General features: G+C 35.9%; 1 protein-coding gene and 1 pseudogene across 1 annotated transcript in view; one reads left to right on the top strand and one right to left on the bottom strand.

Moving 5' to 3' along the window:
• The window catches only part of ZNF385D (zinc finger protein 385D), a 932012-nt gene that overhangs the window by 434756 nt on the left and 477464 nt on the right, over nt 1-19792 (bottom strand). The window lies entirely within an intron of this gene.
• Nucleotides 1728-19792, top strand: part of LOC117999024 — a 34640-nt pseudogene continuing 16575 nt past the window's right edge.

The raw sequence follows: 19792 nt of genomic DNA, 5'->3' as shown, positions 1-19792 counted from the left end.
CAAATGACATATGTAATGAAGGGTTAGTATCCAAAATACATAAAGAATTTATAAAACTCAACACCCCAAAAATGAATAATCTAATTATAAATGGGCAGAAGACATGAATAGACATTTCTCCAAAGAAGACACAGAAGACCAAAGGACATATGAAAATATGCTCAATATCACTCATAATCAGGGAAATACAAGTTAAAACTACAATGAGATATCACCTCACACCTGTCAGAATGGCTAAAATCAACAATACAAGAAACAACAGGTGCTCACGAGGATGTGGAGAAAGGAGAACCCTCTTGCACTGTTGGTGGGAATGCAAACTGGTACAGCCACTGTGGAAAACAGTATGGAGGTTCCTCAAAGTTAAAAATAGAACTACCCTATGATCCAGCAATTGCACTACTAGTATTTACTCAAATACAAAAATACTAATTCAAAGGGATACATGTACCCTGATGTTTATAGGAGCATTGTCTATAATAGACAAATTATGGAAACAGCCCAAGTGTCCATTGACTGATGAATGGATAAGGAAGATGTGGTATAGCTCTATGATGGAATATTACTCAGCCATTAAAAAGAATGAAATCTTTCCATTTGCAATGACATGGATGAAGCTAGAGAGTATTATGCTAAGTGAAGTAAGTCAGAGAAAGACAAATATCATATGATTTCACTCATTTGGTAATTTAAGAAACAAAACAAATGAGCAAAGGGGAAAAAAATAAGGAGAGAGAGAGAAACCAAAAAATACAATCTTAAATATAGAGAACAAACTGATGGTTATTAAAGGAGAGATGAGTGGGGGTGGGGGATGGATAAAATGGGTGATGGGGATTAAGGAGGGCACTTGCTGTGGTGAGTACCCAGTGAGGTATGGAAGTGTTGAATCACTATATTGTACACCTGAAACTAGTATTACACTGTATGTTAACTAAGTGGAAGTTAAATAAAAACTTAAAACATACCATAAAGGATAAAAAAGTAAACATGAGATTTTTAAGGTGATGAAACTATTTTGTATGATACTGTAATGGTGGATATATGATATGCATTTGTCAACACCCACAAAACTGTAGAATGCACATTGAGCCTTAATGTAAACTATGAACTTCAGTTAATAGCCAGGTATCAGTTTTGGTTCATTAATTATAACAAAATATTATGCTGAAACAATATGTTAATAATAGGGGAAACTATGTTTACATACATGTAGAGGGAGGGATATATGGGAATTCTCTGTACTATCTGCTCAATTGTTTTATAAATCCAAAACTTCTAGAAAGTAAAGCCTATTGATTTTTAAATTTTCTATTAAGTATGTCAACTTAAAATTTAAAATGCTTGCTAAGGTCCTAATGAAAAAATCTTTTAGCTTATTTTATTTAAATATATAAATATATACATATATGCCATAAACACACTTGTATACCATGAATATATATATATATATATATATTCTCCCCCCCATAAGCTGGATGTTAGTATTTGCCAGCACACTATTGCTTAGAGTAGTCCTTATGTCTGCTCTTTGTTTCTCATCCTTGAGGGCAACAACTTTATTGTATTCATTGCTCTGTCCCTGTAGTTTTAAGCATTGCCTGGCTTGTACCAGGAACTCAGTAAATACTTACTGAACTAATCAATGTGTGAAGAAATGAGTATCAAAATCAGCAATCTGTAAATGGTTATATCTTCTATTGGATTTATGTATCTTTGTGAGGATTGAATTTGGTTAAAATAGAAATTTCAGAGTTCCATTCCTTGCGGCTGGGGACTCTGGGCCACAGGGTTCAGTGAAGGATTTCAAGATGGCTGCGTGAAAACTTGCTCTAAAAACCATTGACTGGGTAGCTTTTGGGGAGATCATACCCTGAAACCAGAAGGCCATTGCTAACTCCCTGAAATCCTGGAATGAGACACTTACCTCCAGGTTGGCTACTCTCCCTGAGAAACCACCTGCTATTGACTGGGCTTACTACAAGGCCAATGTGGCAAAGGCTGGTTTGGTAGATGACTTTGAGAAAAAGTTTAATGCCCTGAAGGTTCCTGTGCCAGAGGATAAATATACTGCTCAGGTGGATGCTGAAGAAAAAGAAGATGTGAAAAGTTGTGCCGAGTTTTTGTCTCTCTCAAAGGCCAGGATTGAGGAATATGAAAAAGAACTGGAGAAGATGAGGAACATAATTCCATTTGATCAGATGACCATTGAGGACCTGAATGAAGTCTTCCCAGAAACCAAATTAGACAAGAAGAAGTATCCCTATTGGCCTCAAAGCCAATTGAGAATTTATAAACTTGAGTTGGGGAGAAAGCTCTGGTCCTCATATTGTAAACGCTGGACATTAAAAATAATGATATGGGGGAAAAAAAAGAAATTTCAACCAAATTATTTGTTTTAAACTGAATTTAGAAACAGACTTTGAAATTACTCCATTTTGATTAATGATAATTTTTAAACAATATTTTTTATATAACATTAATTTAACATATATTAAAATATGGGTTTTTTAGGCATCCTATTTAGTGCCTTCATTTGAAGATGTTTATGTATATTACTATTAGAGAAGATCATTTATAAATTATAAATACAGCAGTATACACATAACAAAAACAATATAGAAATTCACTGAGATGATGCATGTGTAAATATATTTGAAGACAGCTGCCTTTCACAATACAGCCTTAACATTTTTATTTGAGTGTGTCTGAAATTGCATTTTCCCCATGGGACATGCTACACTAGGTTGTAAATTCTTTGAGGGTAAGAATCATCTTTCATTATATGTATATTTCTAATACCAAACACAACTGGAACTTGATATATATGTTTTTTAAAAGAATGAAACTCTATTGAATTGAAAATACTGAAGGCACTCTAGATCAAATAAAAATATACTGGTCTAATACAATAAAAACACATCCTTATGGCAGGAGTTTAAAAGTTACAGTATTTAATCTAGAACTCCTCAAATTATATGGTTTTACATACCACACTTTAATACTTGAAATGGTTGACATGCCTCAGTGAAGCCTTAATATTCAGACTCTGAGACCATGATGAAGTGGTTGGTCTTCACTGGATGGCAAAATGGCCTCAGAGAAATAGAGTTGCTGAGCTTGCAAAGCAAGCTGTGAAGGGAAAGTACCATCACAAAATATAACTGTCTATCTTAAGCAAATTTCAAAGCCAATACCATACTGTCTTGATAACATATTTTCTTTAAAGATGTAATTGGATCCATATAATTTGGAGTATTGACAGTATACAGCTGATAATGTCAGTCTCATTAACAGAGGGTGCCCACAAATTGTGTTAACAGCTTTATTTACAATGGAACAGCCCCTGTGTGTGTGTGCATCCAAGACAGAATGACACAATTGTTACCACTATTTTCTACCAGTAGGGTTGTATAAAAGGAAAGCACACATCCAAGTCAATCAAGGTCACTGCATCACACAATCTAATTCCTTCTTTTAAAGTTTATCTGCATTTGAATCAGATAGGCTTTGATAACTCTAAATATATTTTGGAATGAAAAAGGATATGTTATAGGTAGACATCTATATGATATGAAGATAATGCTATAGTTTAGATATATAGACGTGTGTGTGTGTGTGTTGCATGTATATGTTACATATGTAACAGCACTCCATATCACAGTGAGCCCATGAGGTATGTTTTTAAAGTTAGCTTATAGTTTTTTAAAGTTTAGTAATCTCCTAAAGTTGAAATGAATTTTCCAAAGGCACACAGCCAGCAAGTGGCACAGCCATGATATAGTCTGAACTCGGTACGTATTCTCACATATAATACACTAGGTGGCTCCTTAGATTTCTACTTATTACTATATTTTCATGGCTGCATAAGCTCTCATTCTTTTCTCTTCCTAATAACCCCAATAGATGATCGTTCCCTTCAGTTTTTCATTATATTTCTCACATCCATTTCTTTTGGATCCCACTTTAGTCACTAGTTTGGACTTTTTTCACTTCATATGTTGAACAGTAAGCTGTATTCCTGCTTCCATGCCTCCCTCCTCAAGTTGGCAAATGTAGCATCTATAAAAACCTCTGTAGGCCATCACTCACCTGCTACAGCCCTGTGTCCTTCAAAATCTCACTCTCACCTCTTATTTTCTGAAGATATCTGATCTGCTTCATGGGTAAGACAGCTTTGATACTGCTATGTGATTCTCATCTCGCCTTTGCTCACACTTCCTTATATATGCAGTGTATTTTCATTTCCCTGCCAACCAACTAAAATCCAGGCTGCCTTTGATGCCCAACTTTGATACACATGCTGAGTAGCAGCAGTGATGTCATTGTTACTATCATCATCGTCGTCATCATCATCATAATCCTTGTTCTATTTTTGTAGACACTAAGAGCATTGCTACTCAAAGACCAAAGCTTGGGAGACCCTACCCATTAGCAAACTGGTTCTTTTTTTTTTTTTTTTTAAAGCAGAACTTTTATTTATTTATTTATTTATTTATTTATTTATTTATTTATTTATTTATTTATTAACATATAATGAATGTATTATTTGTTTCAGGGGTACAGGTCTGTGATTCATCAGTCTTACAAATTCACAGCACTCACCATAGCACATACACTCCCCAGTGCCTATCACCCAGCCACCGCATCCCTCCCACCCCTCACCACTCCAGCAACCCTCAGTTTGTTTCCTGAGATTAAGAATTCCTCATATCAGTGAGGTCATATGATACATGTTGTTCTCTGATTGACTTATTTTGCTCAGCATAACACTCCCCAGTTCCATCCACGTCATTGCAAATGCCAAGATTTCATTCCTTTTGATGGCTGCATAATATTCCATTGTATATATATACACCACATCTTCTTTATCCATTTATCTGTCGATGGACATCTTGGCTCTTTCCATAGTTTGGCTATTGTGGATGTTGCTGCTATAAACATCAGGGTACACATACCCCTTCAGATCACTACATTTGTATCTTTGAGGTAAACACCCAGTACTGCAATTGCTGGATCGTATGATAGCTCTATTTTCAACTTTTTGAGGAACCTCCATACTGTTTTCCAGAGTGGCTGCACCAGCTTGCCTACCCACCAACGGCATAGGAGGGTTCCCCTTTCTCTGCATCCTTGCCAACATCTGTCGTTTCCTGACTTGGTAATTTTAGCCATTCTGATTGGTGTGAGGTGGTATCTCACTGAGGTTTTGACTTGTATTTCCCTGATGCTGAGCGATGTTGAGCACTTTTTCGTGTGTCTGTTGGCCATTTGGATGTCTTCTTTGCCTAAGTGTCTGTTCATGTCTTCTGCCCATTTCTTGATTGGATTATTTGTTCTCTGGGTGTTAAGTTTGATAAGCTCTTTATAGATTTTGGATACTAGCCCTTTATCTGATATGTCATTTGCAAATATCTTCTCCCATTCTGTCAGTTGTCTTTTGGTTTTGTTGACCGTTTCCTTTGCTGTGCAAAAGCTTTTTATCTTGATGAAGTCACAATAGTTCATTTTTGCCCTTGCTTCCAAGGTCAGGAACACAGCAAAGATGTCCACTATCACCACTGCTATTCAACATAGTACTAGAAGTCCTAGCCTCAGCAGTCAGAAAACAAAAAGAAATAAAAGGCATCCAAATTGGCAAAGATGTCAAACTCTCACTCTTTGCAGATGATATGATACTTTACGTGGAAAACCCAAAAGACTCCACCCCAAAACTGCTAGAACTCATACAGGAATTCAGTAAAGTGGCAGGATATAAAATCAATGTGCAGAAATCAGTGGCATTACTATACACCAACAAGAAGACAGAAGAAAGAGAAATTAAGGAGTCGATCCCATTTACAATTGCACCCAAAACCATAAGATACCTAGGAATAAATCTAACCAAACAGGCAAAGAATCTGTACTCAGAAAACTATAGAATACACATGAAAGGAATTGAGGAAGACACAAAGAAATAGAAAAATGTTCCATGCTCATGGATTGGAAGAACAAATATTGTGAAGATGTCAATGTTACCTAGAGCAATCTACACATTTAATGCAATCCCCATCAAAATACCATCCACTTTTTTCACAGAGCTGGAACAAATAATCCTAAAATGTGTATGGAACCAGAAGAGACCCTGAATAGCCAAAAGAATATTGAAAAAGAAAGACAAAGCTGGCGGCATCACAATTCTGGACTTCAAGCTCTATTGCAAAGCTGTAATCATCAAGACAGTATGGTACTGGCACAAAAACAGACACACAGATCAATGGAACAGAATAGAGAGCCCAGAAATGGACCCTCAACTCTATGGTCAACTCATCTTTGACAAAGCAGGAAAGAATATCCAATGGAAGAAAGACAGTCTCTTCAACAAATGGTGTTGGGAAAATTGGGACAGCCACATGCAGAAGAAGGAAACTGGACCATTTCCTTACACCATACACAAAGAATAAACTCAAAATGGATGAAGGACCTAAATGTGAGACAAGAATCCATCAAAATCCTTGAGGAGAACACAGGCAGCAACCTCTTCGACCTCAGCTGCAGCAACTTCTTCCTAGAAACATAGCAAACTGGTTCTTACCACTCCACAGTAAGGTAAGGACGAAAAAGAAAGAAAGCATTCAGAAACCTTGATACCAACGTAACAGTGCTGTAACATTGAAATATGAGGATTGAAAAGTATCAATTCTCAACTGATTTGAATTTAAAAACCAAGAAAAAAAGCTGGCCCTTCATCATAGTTGGTTTGAGGAATATTGTTTTATAGTCTTCTGAAATGTTTTCACATGTAATATAGCATTCAATTTATGCCAAGATATTAAGAATAGATACTGTGCTCATCTTATAAATATAAAAAAAAGGCAAAAAATAGGGCTAGGAAATGTGATTTGCCAAACACATATCTTGTTCGTGGTAAAGCTTTTTATTCCAAATCTGGTGATGCTCCTCTCTGTCCTTCTACTTACACACTAAGAGGAACCACACAATGATTGTTCCCCTTCTGCCTGGCCAAAATGGAGTAGACAAAATAATCTGGAATCAATAAAGAGCCACTGGCTGCCCAAATAATTTTTTTTTTTAATTTTTTTGAGTAGGCTCCACACCCAGCATGGAGCCCAGTGTGGGGCTTGAACTCATGACCCCCAAATCAAGACCTGAGCTGAGATCGAGTTGGATACTTAACTGACTGAGCCACCAAGGTGCCCCAAGTTTTATCTATCAGTACAAATTAACCAAACATTTGTTTTCAAGAAAATAAAAGTAGTAAAATATATACTTATTATTTCTACTTAGAATTACTCTGAAGGCTGACTTACTCCCTCGTTCATTCATTTATCTTTTCAATCAGCTAACATTTGCTACCTTTAGTGAACGCCTACTATATCCCAGGCATTGTGCTTAGGGTTGGATATACATGAAGAAGAAAATAGGTTTTCTACAATGAGTCACAAGTAAAAACTGATATAGGGGGGTTGGATCAGTTTTCTTATATTTTACATAATTTGTATCATTTGGAATCACTGGAAACTCAATTTCCTGTTTTATAACACAAAAGCTTTGAAAGAATTCCATCTGATGTGGAAATAAAATTCTGCACAGCTTCACCGTGCTGCAAGCTACTAAGCATTAGCTTCTGTCTAAATGTTCTTTCTTTCTCTAATTGCTTTCTTTAGGATCACTAATCTTCCAAAGAATCATTGTTTACATTATGCCTTTGCGCATTAACCAGAGAAGCATTTCTTTCCACCCTACCCCCACTCCAAGGAAGGATTAAGAGCAACTGTTAACACAATAATTAAAGCTCAATTTAATTTCTATGATCCATTTGCATTTGCAGTAAAACACCTTGACTGTGGATTCCTGGAGAGTTTTAAGTGCCATGGGGTCAAGTTCCTTCTCCTGCCCTAAGTGACCTGTACGGCGAGAAGGCGAGGCTTATCATGTGGAACACAAAAACACTCAGATTCGATAAACAAGGTCATTTTGGATGCTCTGTTTGCACAGGAATAAGCATTATAATAACTACTGTTTTTACTCTCTATAAAGCTGAAAATCAACCTAGCAAACACCGTATCCAAATATCTATTGCAGCCTGAAGTGGAGTCTCAAAAGCACAGTGGCCCAGAATTTTGATCCACTAAGGAAATCAATTCAAGAGCAGATGCCCTCAATATATGACCCATTCTCAGAGCCTGTGATTCTAGGTAGCACGCAGATTCCCAGAAACTGTTAGAGGGATGACAGTGATATCACACAGACTTTGGTAGTTATTTAAAGTTAATTAATTTAACCTGAACTTTCCCTGCAACTATAAGGCACAATAGACTACTAGTGATAATTGATTCTGGAGAGCCTCTGAAATGGTTCAAGGAAAACACAGCTGTGCTGTGTAACGGTTCTCGTTTGCTCTGGATTATAAACTATTTTTAGTACTTAGTTAATAAAGCTGATTTTCTTAAGGGGCCTGTAGTGGAATACATGAGCTGCCATGTCAGATGCTGTTCGAATTGGGATTTGCAATGGATGAACCTAAGAAAATTAAGTTCAACAATACTGCCTGATTTTTTTTTTTTAAGATTTTTTATTTATTTATTTGACAGAGAGAGACATAGCGAGAGAGGGAACACAAGCAGGGGGAGTGGGAGAGGGAGAAGCAGGCTCCCCGCAGAGCAGGGAGCCCGATGCAGGACTCGATCCCAGGACCCCAGGATCATGACCTGAGCCGAAGGCAGTCGCTTAACCAACTGAGCCACCCAGGCGCCCAATACTGCCTGATTTTTAGAGCTGAGCCATTGGTGTACTTGCTTGTGGAGATACCTAATGAGGGTAGTTAGAGCCTATTTCATGGTTTCCCAAAATAAATCTACTTTTGAAGTCACAGAGGACTCAATAAAGCCTATCTCCCTTTATTTTATGCACTGACATTTTATTAATTCTCACAGCAGTAAATGAAGATTTCTGAATATAATGATAACATATATAAAGTGCTCCTTATAAAGGCTTTATATATATTTTTCCATTTTATAACACTCATCTTTTCCTATTTTGACATTGTTAAAGCTGAGGATGTATCATAAGAGTGAATCTTAGAATCAATGACATCTTAGGTTCAGTAAAATATGGCAACTAAGGTAATCTAAGCAACTTTCTAAAGGACTTACTGCTTTTACTCCCATATTCCAGAAGAGGAAACTGAAGCACAGAGAGATCTTAAGTAACGTACCCAAAGTGACATATGTGGTAAATAATGGAGCAGTGATTTAAATGTAAGCAACCTAGTTCCAGATTCAAATCCTTAATCACTGTGAAATGTCTCAAGGATCCGTTTAGATATGACTCAAGTGCCATTTGAACAAGACCTTCTCAAAAGGAGCCACCATTATCAGTTTCATTTTTGTCCCATCAGTATGAAGGCATTAATACACAGAAAATAGAAAATATATAGTATTCTGTGTATGTTTACAGAAGAGTATATCATATGGTGCAAATTTTTATATTTTGTTTTCATCATTCAATAATTTTTGCATGAAGTCCTTTTTAACTGCTACCTAATATTCTATTACATGAATGAACATGTAAGTGATTTTCATGTTTACATTATTATAAACAGCCCTATAATGAAACATGTTTAAATGTTCTCATTTAAACAAATTATTTTCTAAGTAGATATTAGGAATTGGAATTTTGGGGTCATGCATATGTTTAGATTTGCTTTTTTAGAAGATTTAAATATTTTAGCTATAATACACCAAGCCCGTTATATAGCACTTTATTCCTAAGATCAGCAAGTTATTTATAATTATATATTAGAGCAGTTATTTCTCAAACTAATTTGAAGTGCTTTTATGCATCGTGCAAAGAATCCTTTATACCATTTTGATTTAGGTTCGTACACACTCTAAAGATATTTTGTATAAAGAACTTTGTACATTTGAAGAGCACAGCAATAAGACAAGACTTGCTGCCAAGAGTAGTTCTGTGATATATGTCCAGAAAAAAAGTTGCCCTTGTTATTTTTCATCATTCAAATGCCTCTCAAATTTGTAAAACACATCAAGACTGTGACATTTCGCCTGTCACAAATGGAGCTAATGTGGCATCAAATGATATGATAAAAATTTACCTCTCATTGGATCAAAAAATCATGAAGAGGAGAAAAAATCCTGTTTGCCATAGTGTTTCATCAGCACAATGGGTTTAGTCCTCTTGACTCCAAAGTGTTTGTTTTCATAAATTATTTCTTCCAAACTGCAGCAATGTCTATACGTGGGATCAGTTTATTACCATCTTTGGGAAGAGAATGCCCATTCTCAGCTACCTTCAGAGATGTTTCTTGTCTGTGGTCTCAATATAGTTGTTTTGCATTAAAAATAGTTATGTCATCATAACACCTAATACGAATAGCAGGACTGTAATCTTAAAATGATGTAGGCTTTTGTGGATTAGTTGATCTGCTGTAAACCAACCTTTCTTCAAAGGCAAGAAGCAATTAAAGATGAATGTATTAACTTAAGTATCAAGTCCTTCACACAGTCTAAACACAAGTTTTCTTACAGCTGCTGTAAGACACAGCAGCACTTCAATTACAAAATAAATATTCACATGGTTTAGGAATAACTAAACATAATAAAAATAGCTGTCTCTGAGCCACTGGGTGTTATGTTTAAAAAGGCACCAGAGAGTCCTCATTTGGAAAGTTGCTTACAAACTTCAGTATCAGAGGATGCATAAATATGAAAGACTTCATTTCATGATGCTATCCCTTTAGTCTTATAATGGAGAGTTGACATTCTTCCTTCCTTCTTAACGTTTTCACCTTACAAGGAAGAAAATGCAAGGGGAGCAAACCCTTTCCCCATGTTCCCTTGAGCTATTAAGTCAGTCCACCAAATTAGTTCTTGGCCATGAGTTGGCTCTGCAGGGCAGTAATAAAGCTAATAAATTAATCTTTTAAAATGTAAAAATACTATGGATATGCAAACAGCATGCAAGTCAAGGCATTGAAAGTTATTCAAATGGAATTATGGCTTCTTACCCAGCCTTTTCTAAAGACCCCAGAAGTACAAAAATGACCATACCAGAGAGATTTTTCTACTCAAAATATGGTCTGGATCAGCAGCATCAGCCTCACCTGTGAGCTTGTTAGACTTACAGGCATTCTCATACCCACCCCATTCCAGAACTTGTAAATCAAAATTTGCACTGTAACAAGAACTGATTCTCAAACATTAAAGTTTGAGGATTGCCCTATATAAGTCAGTAATAATTATGTTTTAATTTTCATTAGACTAACTACAATCAGCAGTTGCAATACAGTGTTTTGCTTAGCTAATTCAGCTAATTGGAACAGCTAGTTACAGCAACAGCTAGTTGGAAACTTCCCTAGATTCTCCACTTTGCCCTCAAAAAAGTGTTCAAGAGCCTTTAGATAAAGGTAAAATTAGCTTATAGTCTTTACACTTAGAATATTTACTCTGGAGGATGGAGTACAACTTAGTACTTCTCACTATTTAACAAAACTCTCATTAAAATATTATTCTGAAAGTAAATATTATTTATGGTTATTTGGAGGTGACAGATTTATGTCCTGTCTCCCACCACATTAAAGACATGTCATGAGAAAACATCATAAATCATCCACGAGTTAGTTTTATGTAGATAAGATTATTATCTCACCATTTTGTCTAGATTTATGACAATGCCTTTGTAGTTTATCTCCTCATCAAGAACCCTATTTCTTATTTTATAATCATTTGTTCTATAAGAATTAGTTCATGGGGGAGAAGTCAAATTGATTTTAAAGTTAGAAGCATGCATCATTTAAAATAATTTATCTTTAAAAAAAAACAACTAACAAACTCCTTTTTCCTCCCATAAAAAGAAAAATAAATAAAAATGTTTTTCTAACCAGACAAGAGTCTAACTAAATTGACCATGTCACTTATTTATTCTAGGTCTTTGTTTTCCCATCTGTAACATGAGGAGGTTTTACCTGTTTATGATATACATTCATATATAAAAATGTATGATTATGTGAATCTACCATTTATTCTTAGCCATGCTATTTCATGATATGAATAAACACGTACAGTTTGGCAGACTTTCCCAAGATTCCTAAAGCTTGGAATGGCACAAGTTTAAATAAATTAACCAGAAATGATGAGAAATGGGTTTTGGTGAGGCACAATGTTTCTATACAGCAAAATAAAGCATATTGACTAAAGAAATGATCATTCCATTTTTATTATATTTCATCAAATTGTTGTACATATAAGGGTAGAATTTATATGTGTGGAAAATGTGATTGTTTATTAAAGCAATGCATTTCTATCACTGTCTTTGAGGTTCTTTCAGAGGCTAATGTAGGCAGAACCACAGGTAAGAACAATTGGTCTCAGATTGAGACATGCTACACCATCTCATCTATTTTTCTCTCCTCAGCAGGAAATCATAGCTACTAAGTCAAATTTCTGGTCTTTCAGAGAGAATCAATTTGTGCACTATTTTATGGCATCCTTACTGCATGTTAATAAAGGAATGCTAAGTCTTTTAGTGTTAATATGTAGACATCGAGTCATGAAGGGGGTGGTCTGCGCAGGGGAAAGGGAGACTGAGGGTTTGTTACAGATTGCTTGTTCCCATTTGGCAAGAAAAAATTAGGATTGCTAAATTTAACACTTGGTAAAACCATTTCTATGAATTCTATTTTTTTTTAAATTCAATTAGCCAACACAGAGTACATCATTAGTTTCAGATGTAGTATTCAACAATTCTATGAATTCTATTCAATGCTGTTTTGGCAAAATATAATTTGTCCATGCAAAAATGACCCTGTTACTTGTATTATGCACAGGCAGTCTACAAGTTATGAACACAGTGTTCTAAAAAGGTCCTTTTCAAGTTGGTTGTTAGGAATCTGAGATTTATTTTCCCATAGAAGTAACATTTGAAATAATAATAATTTTATTATATATTAATAATAATAATAATTTTCTCTAGTCAAATCAGAAAATTCTTTTAATTCCAAAATGTTGCTAAACTGAAATTATCAGGCATTTGGTAGAGAGTGTGTCTTGAAAATCAGTAGACAACTCTGAAAGTAGTTTTGCCTAAGTAAAACATTCCTTCATTGTTGTTGCTACCTGAGTGTTCCGCCGAATATCCTCATCTTGTATCTATGTTTCTACCCAATAGTTATCCCCTGGAATAGTTTCATGGCCTTGACCCAGATTTTAAGCTGGTTCTTGACCTTGGCTAGTGGTGTGCTGAAGCCGGCTTGTATTGGTTCACAAGAGCTAATTCTTAAGTACTCAGGAATTTTGTAAGCCAGTTGTTCCAACAGAGCCAATATTATTTATTAGATTTTATATATTTACAATTAAATTATATTAAAAAACAAAAGTAATAAATAGAACTCATCAGTTCTAATTATTTTATACATTTTATTATTATCTATTCTCTTGAGGTTATTTATGGGTATTGCATCTGTCTAGTGGAAATACCACACAATGTTGTGATACTGCACATCTCTGTCCAACTAAAGATTCAGTGACATCATGCTGGTAGCTTGAAATCAACCATGATGGAGTACATACACCAAGGACATCAGCAAACACAACAAATAAAGGCTTGATTACTTTGATTGTTGATTTCTAGACTGAGGGATAGGGAAATATGACCTTTGAACCTGCTACCATTTTTATTAATATAGTTTAATGAAATACAGCCATGTTCATTTACATATCTTCTGGCTGCTTGAATACTTGAGATTCAGAGACTACATGACCCAAAAAGCCTAAAACAGTTATTATCTGACTATTTAATCAAAACCTTTACCAACTCCTGCTCTGGTTTTAAGAAAAATGGAAAAAAATGTTAATTTAAATTAGCTTAAAAGTATGTCAGGTTTGTCCCTGTTACATTGAGAATAGCACAGAAATTGAGGACATTTTTTTCCGGTATTGTAAAACTATCATTAATTCAGGAAAAGAGTCAAATAAAGCTCCAAAATACATCTCTATTCTTCCACTTTTGTTTTACTTGTTAATATAAACTAAAATAGCAACTAACATTTCATGTCAAACTATTTATGTTCACAATGATGTGAGTGATTTCTGTGTTGAACTGAATAATAATTAAACATTTATTTGTAGTATGATTTTGTGACATAAGTGTTAGTAACAGAGTTTTCTAAAACTGATAGTGGATTTCACAAGTTCACATATCAGATTTTATAAAAATATGTTTATTGAGAGAAGAATGAGCAGATTGGGAAATAACTCCATTTGTCAGACCTCAGTTAAATTACAACTACATGCTAGCTACCAATATAATAGTTTGTCAAAAACCAAGAAAGCATGTGATGATTAATTTACTATAAAAAATTTACAATAGTTTTACATATTTTATTTTTTTTCAAAGATTTTATTTATTTATTTGACAGAGAGAGACACAGCGAGAGAGGGAACACAAGCAGGGGGAGTGGGAAAGGGAGAAGCAGGCTTCCTGCAGAGCAGGGAGCCCGATGCGGGGCTTAATTCCAGGACCCCGGGATCATGACCTGAGCCGAAGGCAGACGCTTAACAACTGAGCCACCCAGGCACACCATATTTTATTATTTTTTAAATTGTGTACTACATAACTTTTATATCAGTAACATTTATAATAAACTTATGTATATTGTATTAGAGTTCTCTAAGGAAGAAAAAACCAAAAGGATAGATGATTGATAGATAGATCATAGGTATAGATATGAGGATAAAGACAGAGAGAAGGACAGGGAGAAAATGAGAGAGAGAGAGATTTATTTTAAGGAATTGGCTCACATGATTATGGAGGCTTGGTAAATCCAAAATCTACAGAGTAGGCCAGCAATCTGAAGACCGGGGTGGAGCCCAGAGGAAGTCAACTGGCAGAATTCCTTCTTACTGAGGGGAGATGAGTCTTTGTTCTATTAAGGTTTCCAAATAATTGGATGAAGCCCACCTCTCCACATTATGGAGGTAATATATTTCACTCATGGTCCACTGATTTAAATGTTATTCTCATCCAAAAATTACCTTCACAAAATCATCCAGAAGAATGACCAAATATTTGGGTGCCATGGCCCAGATAACTTGACATATACAATTAACCATCCCAGGCAAACAGACACATGGAAAGATGCTCAACATCACTAACTGTCAGAGAAATGCAAATCAAAACCACAGTGAGATAATCACCTTAAACCTGTCAGAATGGCTAGAATCAAAAAGACAATAAATAACAAAAGTTGGAGAGGATGTGGAGAAAAATGAACCCTCAGGCACTGTTGGCAGGAATGTAAATTGGTACAGCCACTGTGGAAAACAATATAGGGAGTCCTCAAAAAAATTAAAAATAGAAATACCATATTATCCAGTAATTCTACTACTCGGTACTTACCATCCCCCCCCCAAAAAAATGAAAACACTAAATCAAAATGATATATGTACCCATATGTTCATTGTATCATTATTTATAATAGCCAAGATATGGAAATAACCCAAATGTCCATTGATAGATGAATAGTTAATAAAGAAGTGACACAACACACACACACACACACACAGTGGAATACTACTCAGCCATAAAAAGGAGATCTTGCCATTTGTGAAAACATGGATGAGCCTAGAGAGTACTATGCTAAGTGAAATAAGAGAGAAAGACAAATACTATGATTTCACTTATATGTGGAATATAAAACAAAAACACCCCTAAATAACAATGAACAAACAAACAAACAAAAACAGAAACAGAACCACAAATACAGAGAAGAAACTGATAGTTATTAGAGGGGAATGGATGGGGGATGGGCAAAATGAGTGAAGAGTAGTAGGAGATACAGGCTTCCAGTTATAGAATGAATGTCATGAGAATAAAAGGTACAGCATAGGGAATACAGTTAATGATACTGTAATAGTGTTGTATCCTGATAGATGATAGCTACACTTGTGGTGAGCATTAGCATAATATATAATCTTGTGGAATCACCTGAAACCAATGTAACATTATGCATCAACTATACTTCAATAAAAAAATTAACAATTACATACATTTATACTTCTTTTTTTTCTTTCAGTGCCATTTAAACATTAACCATCACACATTGACCCTTGCTCACCCCCAACTCTGAATATCCTGTAGGGGTCTGCCGGTTTAACAAAGGCTGTTCAGCTTTGTACTTCAAAGTTATAGCTGGAGGATGGATGAAACTCCTCCCTCCTGTGAGTTACGGCATAGATAAGGTCACACTCAATTTACCGCACAATGACTGTGGACATACTAGCTGGATCTGGGTGTGACCGATGCATGAAGTGGAGAGAAGGAGGAGGAACCTTGGTTCAGAACTGAGCAACCTTTTGAAGTGAGCTTTGTCTGTATTTGGCATCCATTCACCCTCCTGAGCAACCCCTCTGTCACTGATATACTTGTGACTAGTTCTGGCCTTCATCCTGTCTGAAGAAGCAGGGCCTCAGGTGGATGTGGGACAGAGGGCTCAAAAAAAACATACCATTCTTTTCAATTACAGGTCTTTGTAGGCCTAGTCTTGTTAAATCTTAGTATGTTTTCTTGTCCATGTCCATTGGAGTGTGTCAATACAAAGAAATAGAGGCATGGACAGCTGATAGTTATTTATGGAATGTTCTCTGGTTTACATTTAGCAAAGACCATGATAAGTTGATGAGATTTGAGTTCAAATGCATGATTAGCATTGGCCTTGCATAAACAAACCCAACAGTGTGCTGTGTGCTTTTTAATAGTTGTTCCTACCTAATGGCATTAACTTCACCTTCAGTTTTGGTAATGATTAGGTTCACAGTGTCCCTGTGGGCCCCCTTCCAGTATATTCTTTCATTGAATGTGTGGGCCACCTGGCTAGAATATCTGGAACCCCATTAGATGCCAGACTTTTTAAAGAGACTTGGCAAGTGTTCCTTCCCTTCCTCTTCTCTTCAAGGATATCCCCCTGGAAGCAGCATTTATTGGTTCTTTCTTAGGGGTATTTAAGTTTCTCCATTATGCTCTATTGGTGGAAAGAAATGGCCCCTGACCTCGGGGAGTATTTACTTAAAAATTTACTTTTGGGAAACTTTTATGAGGATGAAATTTGAACTTGGGCTTTTTGCAGTTTGCAGATTCTCAATTCTGGAGTGACAATTTATTTCATGTATAGAAATGCCATGAAAGATGATAGAGTTTTGTGGATGTAGTCTTAAATAACAGTTTGTTTCTGAGTGCAACCCTTAGCTTTCTACTACTACCAATAGTTGATTCTAACATTTTGGCAATCATTTAGGGAAACACACCTATGCAGCTTGATGGCATAGTTTATAAAAAATGAATTTATGAAACGAAGAGAGAATACATGTGGATAGAGAATTTAGAAGAGCAAAAAACAACAGCAACACTAAAACCTTAAAATTTTATAAGTCTAGCAAATGCTATGAAAATAAGCATACAAAAAAAGAAGTTTAGTTAATTTTAAAGGAACAAATTTGTAACAATTATATATACATCAGCTGCTGCATGTTCAGGAGGCAAACTTAGCAACATAGATGGCATTTGTTCTCCTGCAAGCTGCTTAGGGACAAAGCAGTGTGATAAAAGCAAGAATAAAATAAGTAATGCAAATAACAATCATTCAGCATAGGGAACAGGGAAATTATGTTTAAAATCATCTAACAAAGTGGCTTAGATTTGGCCTAGATTCTGATGATTCCTAAATAAAGAATGTATAGAAAAGATATTTCTAAGAAGACTACCACCATTTCCTATATCACTAAGAAGAATATAAGGAACTGAAGAGAAAAAAAAAAAAGATTAATAAATTGGTAAAATGATTTTAAATGTTGCTTTTAAGAAATTGTAACAGAATGTTTCCAAATGGATGACATATTTCAACTGAAAGCATATTAATATACTATAAAATAACTCCAGTATTTCGTGAAGTACACCACATCACAATGAATAAAATTACTTTTAAAATAAAGTGATTAAATGATAAAGAATTTATTTCTCTTTCATTTTTCGCATTTATTTAGACTCACTAATTGCTTCCCCTCTTTTTTGAGAGGTAATCTACTGAAGGTTTTTAATTCCAGGTAATTCTTCCTCCATTGTTAGATTACCAAATTTTTATATCAAGAACTATAATAGTTCAAAATTGTATAGCTTCAAAAATGTTCATTGGGTAGTTAAGTAAGTATCTGGATTTTAGGAAAGTGAGCTACTGTGGACCATTAGATTTGTAAGTGATTAGAGAAAAAAACTTTTATATTGGGTTAAACTGCAAAGAGAGAAAGAAGAAAGGTGCAAAAAAGGGAACCTGGAGACCACTAGCATTTAATGAAGGAAAGAGCAAGAGGAGCTTTTGGAAAGTTATGGAGAAAATGAGAGAGAACATCATATCAGAGCACATGGGAGGGAGAGTTTTAAGAAGGAAGGAGAGGTTCAGAGAGTTTCAGAGAGGTTCAAAAATTCCAGAGTGGTCAGAACTGAGAAATAAACATTGTTGGAGTAATCAAGAGTTTATTAATGAATTTCTTCCAGGAGAGTTTTTAGTGTTGCTGTGGAAAAAGCAGATAGAACTGTGAATTGAGTAGTATGTGGAAGAAAATGGAAACAAGTCTAGCTACTTAGGTGCAGGGGCAGGTAGACAGAGGCCGAATTGAAGTGACAATAGGATGTTAAAACTGGACCTGTTTTTCATTTCATCTAAGACCTCAAATTGATAGCAAAATAATAGGTGGTGAGATGCCAGTTTACCTAGTTGGGGGTACCAAGGAGAGAGCAGAGGACCAAATCTGTGGCTTGTATCTGACCACCAACTTCTAGCCAATTACTTGTTCAATAAGCAGGATTTTCAGGATGACATAAAAAAATTACTTTACGTTTTCCCTCCCATGCCAATAAAAGAGGCTAGAGACCTCAGTTCCTCAGGAAACTACAGATGATTTCTTTGAAGAGAGTAAATAGCATGAGTCCTCTAGACATCTGGTAAGAGGCACAGTACAGAAGCTTCTCAGAGACTGTGATAAGAGCACTTTAGGGGATACAGTGGACAAGCACCTGACAATGAAAGCAGCCAACAGAGAAGCAACGAGCCGAGGCTGCTGTGTCACCAGCACAGAGTACGTGACACACTGACAGCTTTTTTTTGTTGTTTTTAAAGAGAGAGAGAGCAAGCAGTGTGAGGCAGGGGCAGAGGGAGAAAGAAAATCTCAGGCAGGCTCCACGCCCAGCATGGAGCCCAACGCAGGGCTCGATCTCACGACCCTGAGATCATGACCCAAGCCAAAATCAAGAGCTTAGCCAACTGAGCCACCCAGGCACCATCTGACAGACCTTCTTATATCAGGTGAAAGGTGTATGTTTCCCATGGATCAGATAGGACACACATGAGAAACAGAGCAGGCCTGACATGGCCATAGATGCTGCATAAAAGGCCCATCTAGAAAGGCAAGGAGAACTATAGGTGCAAGACAATGGAGGCAAAGTGCCAGATAACCTGGCCTGAACCAGAATCCTAACCAACCAGATTGTAGAAACTTAATAGGACATATCCTTCCCTAGTGCCCTCACAAAAACAGGAGATGGTTTTTAATGTCTGCCAGGCCATCAGAAACTGCATTTTACATTGACAACCATCAAATAGGATTTGGTTGCCTCTTACCTTTCCTCAGGAAATACTAAGAGAAATCTCTGGGGGAGAAAAGAAGAGGCTCCAGGTAGAAACATATAGAGACGATCAAGTGGGTATGGAGGAAGAGAACGATGT

The sequence above is a fragment of the Mirounga leonina genome, unplaced genomic scaffold (genome assembly GCF_011800145.1).
Source record: "Mirounga leonina isolate KUSES-001 unplaced genomic scaffold, KU_Mleo_1.0 Mir_115, whole genome shotgun sequence".
Lineage (NCBI taxonomy): Eukaryota > Metazoa > Chordata > Mammalia > Carnivora > Phocidae > Mirounga > Mirounga leonina.
The sequence above is the reverse complement of the archived record's forward strand: the minus strand, read 5'-3'. Positions and strand labels throughout refer to the sequence as shown.